Source organism: Palaemon carinicauda, chromosome 1, assembly GCF_036898095.1.
Source record: "Palaemon carinicauda isolate YSFRI2023 chromosome 1, ASM3689809v2, whole genome shotgun sequence".
Lineage (NCBI taxonomy): Eukaryota > Metazoa > Arthropoda > Malacostraca > Decapoda > Palaemonidae > Palaemon > Palaemon carinicauda.
Window position 1 is genome coordinate 117,668,130 of NC_090725.1, and position 10,000 is coordinate 117,678,129.

At 35.5% G+C, this 10,000-nt stretch overlaps 1 protein-coding gene across 6 annotated transcripts in view; it reads left to right on the plus strand.

Annotated features, from left to right (window-relative positions):
- CPT2 (Carnitine palmitoyltransferase 2) overlaps positions 1 to 10,000 on the plus strand; it is a 421,879-nt gene that overhangs the window by 230,929 nt on the left and 180,950 nt on the right. The gene's annotated exons all lie outside the window — the stretch shown is intronic.

A 10,000-nucleotide genomic window follows, 5' to 3' on the forward strand; every position in this document is an offset into this window, starting at 1 on the left:
CGAATTACGTAAATTCGCGAGCTCCAAAACTGACCCGCTTTATATTACGTAATCTGATACACAAGAGAAATCCTCTGAGCTCTGGGAATAACACGCAACTCCCAGACAATAATATATATGAACCCTGAATATCTAAGGGTCTCTTTACTTTACACTCAAAATAAAACTGGCTGATTACTTTAATTTTAAAGGGAACTATTCTTAAATATCATCTCTTACTTCGGTTCTTAGTCAGGGATACGAGCAAAGCTCTGAAATAATTATTGGTGATCGAAATAATACAAACTTAAAAAAAATAAATATATTCTATAGAAATAACAATTCATCAGTAATACCAAAAAATTAATCTCTCGAAATTTAAATCTGTACTAGACCTTAGACTAAGACAAAAAAATGTCACTTCATAAAAATTATACATTCACTTGTTTCACTAGAAATTAATTTACAAAAAAATTTAATTTTGACAATTAATGAAAAAAGTCGAAACTGTAACACTATAGAAAATAAATCAAAATTACACTGACATAAAGTACGTAACTGTTACTCTTATGTCCTTTGGGTCACACAAGGTGACCGAACGGTTAAGAAAAATAATACGCTTCACTGTTTAACCTAATTACACAGGGCTAGTTACAATAACTTACAATATAAATTCACTTGCATTAATTAACACACTTCACTTTTGAATTAAACACAATAATATCACCAACATTTGAACAACACTATACACGATTTACGTTGGAGAGAAATCACTATTCACGTTGGAGAGGAAGCACTATACACATTTGAGAGGAGGTACGTAGTGGCTGGATGGATGCTGGTGAGAGGACTGTCGGACGATGGCTCTTTCTGAAGGTCAAGCTAGATCTCTCTGGTTCCAATGCATTGCTAGGCTCTTATATATAAACTTCATTCATTCCAGAATCTTCCAGTTCAGCCTTCTGGAAGCACGGGTGTATGGTTTAGCGGCATCAACGTAGTCAACTTGCCATTTTGAAGTAGGGTACTATCATCGTTGGAGAGGAGACTCTCAGCTAACTCTACCCACCTCCTCTCGTAACATTAAAAAAAGAATAATTTCTAGTCGAACCTTCCTGCAATTTCCAACCATGTGGAAACATGCTGCAGTGCCTAGCGTGTGTGTCATACAGCATACCTTTTAACAAGTTATATAAGACTTCATAACTAAACTACGTGAAATAAAAATTTAATTCTTTAAAATAACGTAAATTTACATATACAGAACTGAATGAAAATACAACTAAATGAATGACAAAAGTCTTATATAATTTACATACATTAACTTAATCCTACATAAGTGGGACCCACCTTACGAGCTGGCTATACATCTCCTAATTAAAGGGGACCGTCCACCATTTTTTTTTCTAATGATCCAAAGTACTCCATTTCTATATATGTTTTAGACATATATGATACCTTCATCATATAAAAATTTCAAGTTATTTGATTAGAAACTCTTTGATTTATTAGCAAAAATCATGATTTAGAAAAAATTTAGGTACATTTTTCCCCAGCAATACAACACCAATTGTATTGAATCTAATACCATAAAAACTACTTTATAAACCAAACAATTCTGTCTGATAGAATTTTGATTTTCCTTTTGGTTTTTTAAGAATTTTTTTTTTCCTCGACGCAATATAATCGTGATAAAGAAAGTAAAAGTAAAATCAAAATTCCATTTAACATAATTGTAGGAGTTTTATTCCTCTTTTCAATGATATCTTTTTCTCTAATATCGAACAACAAATAAGTGAGAAAAATGTACCTAAGTGTGAATAAGTATGTTTTTGAGTTATGAGCTCCCAAAGATTTGCAACAAATTTTCATTTCTTTTCTTAAAGAAATCAAGATAACATTATTATGATAACTTTTATTGTTTATTCCTTCATAAGCGCACCCTAAACGAGGTATTTGAACCCTCAGTTTACTATTACTATGTTACGAATTGCCAGCCGTCTCTCATTGTTGCCAGTGTTTTAGTTAGCATGTTTCAGCATTGTACTCTTATTCATGTTTCCCTCTCTTCTTGGTTCTTTTTTCTTGTTCTCCACTTACTTTTTGTTCTTTTTATCACCTTGGGTAACATTGGCCTTGCTATAAAGTTCCAGAGGACGTTGTAAAAGCACATTGTACTTACGAACTTCAAGTAAACAAACACATGCATTATAACTTCTATACGTCTTTGGAAACTCCGGCTGATGTTCTCGTAGCTGGTAGTTTTCATTTATCTACCCTCTACCAATGCCTTCCATTTCTGCCAGAAGTATGAGATTTCGAAACATAAGAGAGAGAGAGAGAGAGAGAGAGAGAGAGAGAGAGAGAGAGAGAGAGAGAGAGAGAGAGAGAGAGAGAGGAGAGAGAGAGAGAGAGAATCCTGAATTTTATTTTGGAGTGATAGCATTTGGTTGATATAGATGGCAGTTCAAATTGAGAGAGAGAGAGAGAGAGAGAGAGAGAGAGAGAGAGAGAGAGAGAGAGAGAGAGAGAGAGAGATCAGCCATTATTTGATTCTGAGAGAGAGTTGATCATTGGTATTATAGTATTTGTATAAATTTCAGTTTAAAATAATTCGAGAGAGAGAGAGAGAGAGAGAGAGAGAGAGAGAGAGAGAGAGAGAGAGAGAGAGAGAGAGATGCAAAAATAAGCACAAATACAAGTCTGTCAAACTCAGTCATACAGATGACGCAGTAAGGATGACTTCATCATTTAAAGACCGCTATATCTTCATTATTTGGAAAAATAATTGAATATTTGTTCTTTCTATAACCTTAGGTAACATTGGCCTTGCTATAAAGTTCCTGAGGACGTTGTGAAAACACAATGTACATACAAACTTCAAGTAAACAAACACATGTATTATAACTTCTATACGTCTTCAGAAACTCTGGCTGCTGTTCTCGTAGGAGTAGATTTAGTTCAACTACACTCTACCAATGCCTTCCATTTCTGCCAGACTTACGAGATTTCGAAACATAAGCAAAAAAATTGCTATAAATGTGCAAAAATAAACAAACAAAGACGATTCTGTCAAACTCAGTCATGCAGATGACACAGTAACGATGACGTCAAATGGCGAGTCGTCTGAAGGAAAATACCTAACACTTACAGTATGGTTAAACTGTACCGTAGTGATATTACTGTGCATATATTACAGTAATATATGCCATAGTATTAGTGAGTGTTATATTACAGTATAACTAGATACAAACAAGTGTTTTGTTATACAGTACAGTAAGGGTATGATGACTACTCTATAAAATCATAGTTTACAGTTCTACAATACTGGACTGTAGCCTTATCGTGTCCAGTACGTAGTGTACATGTGTGCACATGTACTGTACACTACATTTGATTATAAACTGTGGTAGGAACCAAATAAAAACAATATCATGATATTATTACGTTTAATGTACCTTTAGTACAGTGTATTATAATAACAATAAAAGTAATGATAAAGATAATACTAATAATACAGTAATAATAATAATAATAATAATAATTCATACTAATCACTGTAAAATAGCAGCAGAAGAGGAATGCCCACTACCCTCTGCAACAGCTTGCTTTTCCAACTTGGGTTGTAGCCTAGCTAATAATAGTAATAATAATGATATTATGAAGGGAGCCATAAACTTAAGTATTCTAAACTTTGTGGTGCATGCTGTATGGAAATCACTACCGGACAGTATTTCTGGCACACGGTTATGTCCTGCAGCATGTGAAGGGCCTCATTAAGCTACAGTGATTTCTAAATGGCACTGTTGCAACCGCATGGTTTCAAACCGCTCATGTGAAGTGGGCCTTAGGAGTTATCCCACCATAAGGCAACAGGCATTCGCATATTTTCACTTTTCACGCCTGTCTCTGTTACCTAAAATTTGCGGAAAAAGAGGTTTGAGTGTAATGTGCAAGCTCACCAAGTCTTCACACAAGTGTTAACACTCGTCAGTGGCAACGTCGTCTTGGAAATTATCTTCTTTGGAGAAGCTTGTCCTGCATAGTTGTCTCCATCAGTGATTGCACCTGTGGTGTCTGAAGAGTCACTGGTCAGCAGCCAGCAATCTCCCTTACCAGTTAGTTAGAGTGAAATAGGGAGTACAGAATGGTCTGGCCTTGTGGCTGAATGACGAAATATCCTTCTTGGAATTAATATTGATTTTAAACCTAGATCCTAAAGAGCCTGCAAAACTTTATTTTGTATATTGGGGTATAATTCTTTTTTCCCCCAAATCAGGCAATCATCTTGATAAGTTATGATGGGAACTCCCTGCAGCTGCAGGAGTTTGACCACTACTTTGAATAGCTTTGTAAACAATCTTGGTGGGATATTGAGGCCAAATGGCGTTTCTTTGAACCTGTAAACACCCTCCCAAGCCAAAACTCTAGGTAACGTAGGAAGTGGTAAGTAATAGGAATGTGCCAGTTAGCTTTTCTAGGATCTGTATTAAGCAGACAGCAAGGATGGTTGTCATTTTGAATGGATTGCAGCTGATGTGTTTGTTGAGTCGAGACAGATCAAGTATCATTCTTTCTGGGGTCTTTCTTGATTATGCTGAATAGTGTGGCCTGGAATTTTAGAAATCTACACCGTTCTTTGATTCCTTTTTTCATCATCTTGCTTGCGGCATGGAGGAGGTTTTGATATCCACGACCAAATAAAGATCCCTTAAGACTGTTCTGTACTCTGCACCACCCACCAAGGGAATGTTCAACATTACTGAAAACAATGGAGATGACCCCCAATTGAAGCCCCTCATTGATGAGATCCTCTGCCCATATATGTGTTACCAACTCCTCTTTCCCATGTATGACCTCCAATGGTCTCCTGTTGGTCTAAAGCCAAAGTTTGACTGACCCTGCGATAGGGCCTCGCCTTGGCCAGAATAGCCTTCCTCTTTTTGAAAGAAACAAAAACTTTTCTTCCATTTCTCTGGATGTGAAGTGGCCATGGCTCCGGATTGGCTTTTGCTTTGTCCACTGAGGCTTGCGGGAAGGTTTTGCATAGCACATCACTTACAAAAATTCCTCTACCTCTGCTTTCTCCAGATCAAATGCTTTTAGGCCACAGTTTACTAGATTTGGAATTTTACCTACTCATATTGTTTGTGATAATGAAATCTGGTTATAGACTTTCCAGAATTTGGTGGTAACTAATTCAAGGGTTAAAAATTTTCTATTATAATTTATGTGGTATTTTTCACTATGTGCAGGCTATTAAGTTATATTTATTGTACTCTACTCAGCTTCGAGCTTTTGCTCAGAGAGTTTATGCCTCAACTGAAAAGGAGTACAATTTAATCATAAAAGAAACCCTCTCTGGTACAACTCAGGAACATAAATGGTGGTCTACCCTTAAATCTGCACTCTTTGGTGTAGATGCAACAGTTCCTCCTTTACTTAAACCAGATGGCTCAGTCACTCACTGTCCAAAGGAAAAGGCAACCCTTTTGGCTGATGTTTTTGACTGTAAACAGAGTAATGAAAAACTTGAACTTCCTCATTCCTGTTTTCCTGAGGCTAAACTAACTAGTTTAGCTTTTCGATCTCGTGAGATTAAAGCTCTGTTGATGGACCTTGATGCTTATGGAGGTGTAGACCCTAATGGTATTTTTCCTTTGTTTTTTATAAAGACAGCAGATTTCTTAGCTCCAAAGTTATCTGTTATTTTACGCAAGTTAGCAAGAAGAGGAGCTTTTAGCACTTGTTGGAGAATTGGTAATGTTACTCCTCTATGTAAATGTGTTTGTGGTAGCTCAAGTCCCACTGATTACCGCCCAATTTCCATAACTCCCATATTATCTAAAGTTTTTGAACGTCTTCTGGCAAAACGTCTTAATAGGTTTGCTGAAGGTAATCATCTATTCCCTAGTTTGCAGTTTTCGGAAAGGCCTTGGAGCATGTGATGCCCTTCTTACAATCTCCAATGCAGTACAGAAATCCCTTGATTGTGGTCGGGAAGTTCGTATGATTGGCCTTGATTTTAGTGCTGCCTTTGACCGTGTTAATCATGAGGCCCTTGTTTTCAAACTGAAACAGTTGGGAGTGGGTGGGTCGTTTCTTAGCATTATTATTGATTTTTTAAGTAGTAGATCTCAAAGAGTTGTTGTTGATGGGCACCATAGTGAGTATAGGAATGTGATATCCGGTGTTCCACAGGGAAGTGTTCTTGGCCCATTACTTTTCATACTATATACACATGACATGTGGTTTGGCCTAGAAAATAAGCTTGTTGCATATGCAGATGATGCTACTCTCTTTGCATCAATTCCATCCCCTGAATGTAGATCTGGGGTTGCTGAATCCCTTAATAGAGATTTAGCTAAAATTAGTGCATGGTGCAAATTATGGGGTATGAAGTTGAATCCTAACAAAACTCAAAGTATGATTGTAAGTAGGTCAAGGACGCTGGCTCCTCAACATCCGGATCTCAGTATTGATAATGTTTCTTTAAATTTGTATGACTCTTTCAAAATTTTAGGCGTGATTCTTGACAGCAAATTTATTTTTGAGAAACATATAAGGTCTGTGTCTTCTTCAATTGCACAAAAAATTGGCTTATTGAGAAAGTCTTTTAAGATATTCGGTGATCAATCTATTCTGAAGAAGTGTTTTAATTCTTTTATTCTACCTTGTTTTGAGTATTGTTCTCCTGTCTGGTCTTCAGCTGCTGATTCTCATCTTAATTTGTTGGACAGAAACTTACGGTCTATTAAATTTCTTATTCCTGATCTAGATATTAATCTCTGGCACCGTCGATCAATTAGTTCATTATGCATGTTGCATAAGATTTTTCATAACTCTGACCATCCTTTACATTCAGATCTCCCTGGACAATTCTATCCTGTTCGTAATACTAGGCAGGCAGTTAATTCTAATAGCCAGGCCTTCTCCATCATAAGACTCAATACTACGCAGTACTCTAGAAGTTTTATTCCAGCTGTTACCAAGTTGTGGAATGATCTTCCTAATCGGGTTGTTGAATCAGTAGAACTTCAAAAGTTCAAAGTTGGAGCAAATGCTTTTTTGTTGACCAGACGGACATGAGTCTTTTTTATAGTTTATATATGACATTTTTGTTGTTGACGTTGTTAATAGTTTATATATGATATATCTGTTTTGACATTACTTTTTTTAGAATGATTTATTGTTAATTTGTTCTCTTCAGTTATTTATTTCCTTATTTCCTTTCCTCACTGGGCTATTTTTCCCTATTGGAGCCCCTGGGCTTATAGCATCTTGCTTTTCCAATTAGGGTTGTAGCTTGGATAGTAATAATAATAATAATAATAATGTGTATTAGTGATTTTTCTCATTGGCTTTTTACTTTTAGTATTAGTTTTTATATGTGAAAGAAATTAGTCTTCAATGAGTCATTAGGTATAGATTATTTTTATTTTTATTTTTAATGGGTAAAGTTATATTCCAGTGAAATATGAGCCAGAACTTTTATTGGAATTTTATTGGTCTTAGTTTTTGGTAGATCTATAGATACTGATTTAAGATGATTTCTTGTATGTTTTACCAATAAATTAGGTTGTAAAGAAAAGTTAATACTCTGGTTCATGGTACAAAAATATGTAGTTTTTGCATTAGCCTCTTTTCCTATGGAGGTTGCTTTGCCTTTTATTGGGAAATGTATATATGTACAGCTTGAATCTATAATTACTGATTTCTGTCATAACATGGCAAGTGCATCTTGTCTCTGTTTCATATGACATAAACCATTGGCCTTGATAAGAATCGTAACCTTCCAGCACTCCTTATGTTGCATATTAACAGACTTTTCAGAATTAATAAGTTCAGCTGAGGAAATCTCAAAAAGTAGCAAGTTAATGGGACAAATTTCTAGTTTCAAAGCTTATTACAGTAGTGTAATAAATAAGATTCTAAACACCTGGCAATTAAGATTAATCATGGAATTTAGAATGTCTACTTATTCATTCTGTACAGTATTTGCTTTTCACTTTCGTATAACTTTTAGAAAACATCCATCATCATGGTGTTATTGGTAAAGGTTGATCCCCTTGGATTAGGTACAGTGTACATGGTCCAGCAGGGTAATGGAGAGGAGAGATGCCCCAAATAATGGGAGTGGTTTGAATAGATAGGTCATACAGTATGTAAAGTTACTGTAGATCATAAGAAGGAATTGATTATTTTTAAGAGAATAATTAATTTTTGGGAATTTATTTCCTTCTCGTAAGAAGATTGCCCAGGAAATAGAGATAAACAATCCAGTACAAAGTAAAAATTGTAGTATTGTCTGAAAATGCATTGCATAAACCTACAGTCATACATTATCATTCACAGGTTTGCTTTTAGTGAATTTTGTTATAAGCCAGAATGGCCTGGCGTTCCATAAAGGAATTTTTATAGGCAATTCACAACTATATTACACCGATGACAAAGTGGGCCTTGATAATAAAAGCCATTACACTATGGTATTATACAAGGGCTTTAGAAGTCACTTGATGACATCATCAGTCTCAACTTACTCTAACCTGTTATATAACCGAGTACTTGCTGCGTTGTTCTTTCAGTCAATGAGCATTAACAATTTTATAATTGTGAATACATCGTAACTTAAGAAGCTCAAACTTTTTGAAAAAAGTCTTTTCTGTTGAATAGGTTGACACATCTTGTTTTATAGTTTATATATGATTGATCTATTTTAACATTGTTAATGATCTTAATATATTTTATATTTTTTATTCATTACCTAAATACTGTATGGTTTATTTACTATTTCCTTATTTACTTTCCTCACTGGGCTGCTTTCCCTGTTGAGGCCTTGGGCTTGCAGAATTCTGCTTTTCCAGCCAGGGTTGTAGCTTGGCAAGTAATACTATACAGTGATGCCGTGCCCCACATCAATATTTGGTTCCAAGAGACTGGACGTAAATTGATTTTCGATGTATGTTAGAATTTTACTGTATAAAGTCACCTAAAGGTTCCCGGTGCATTTACAAATTGCTATCTTTTTATAAAAACCATATATTTAATGAGCTTTCATGTAAAGTATAGTACTGAACAGTACAATACAGTACTCAATTGCTATTTTAAGATTTAGAGACCAACATAAGGTCGTATTTTAGTTTTGTATTTAACCCTCTTCGTTATCTCGACTTTGGCAAAATTGCTGTCAGGCTCATGACTTTTGGCCAGGTAGCAATGACATGTATCAACTGACTTGTTTTTATGTTTCATAGCATTGAGATACTACCGCTAAAGAGTTATTAGGTCCCCATTGACAGGCCAGACAGTGCTAAATTAGATCCCTCTTTCTGGTTACTGCTCATTTTGTCTTTGCCTACACATACACCAAATAATCTGGCCTTTGTCCTCATACATCTCCCAACATGAGATTACCAAACAATTCTTCACTCAAGGGGTTATCTACTGCACTGTAATTGTTCAGTGGCTATTTTCCTCTTGGTAAAGGTAGAAAAGACTCTTTAGTAATAGTAAGCAGCTCTTCTAGGAGAAGGACACTCCAATATCAAACCATTGTTCTCTAGCCTCAGTTAGTGCCATAGCCTCTGTACCATGGCCTTTCACTCTCTTGGATTAGAGTTCTATTGCTTGAGGGTACACTCAGGCATGCTGTTCTATATTATTTCTTTACCTCTTTGTTTTTGAAGTTTTTATAGTTTATATATGAAAGATCTAATTTAATGTTGTTACTGTTCTAAAATTATTTTATTTTGATTGGTTTTTACTTCTCTCGTAATTTGATTATTTCCTGGTTTCCTTTCCTCACTTGGCTATTTATCCCCGTTGCACCCCTTTGGCTTATAGCATCTTGTTTTTCCAACTAGGGTTATAGCTTAGCTTGAAATGATAATAATAAATGGAATGATGAAAGAAAGAAAATGGTAATTGCATTAGAGATTTGAATAGATTTTTCTATATAGCACTTATGATTACATGAAAGGATGATGCCAAAGTGCATTATGAGATCCTCAGAGAGTTGGTA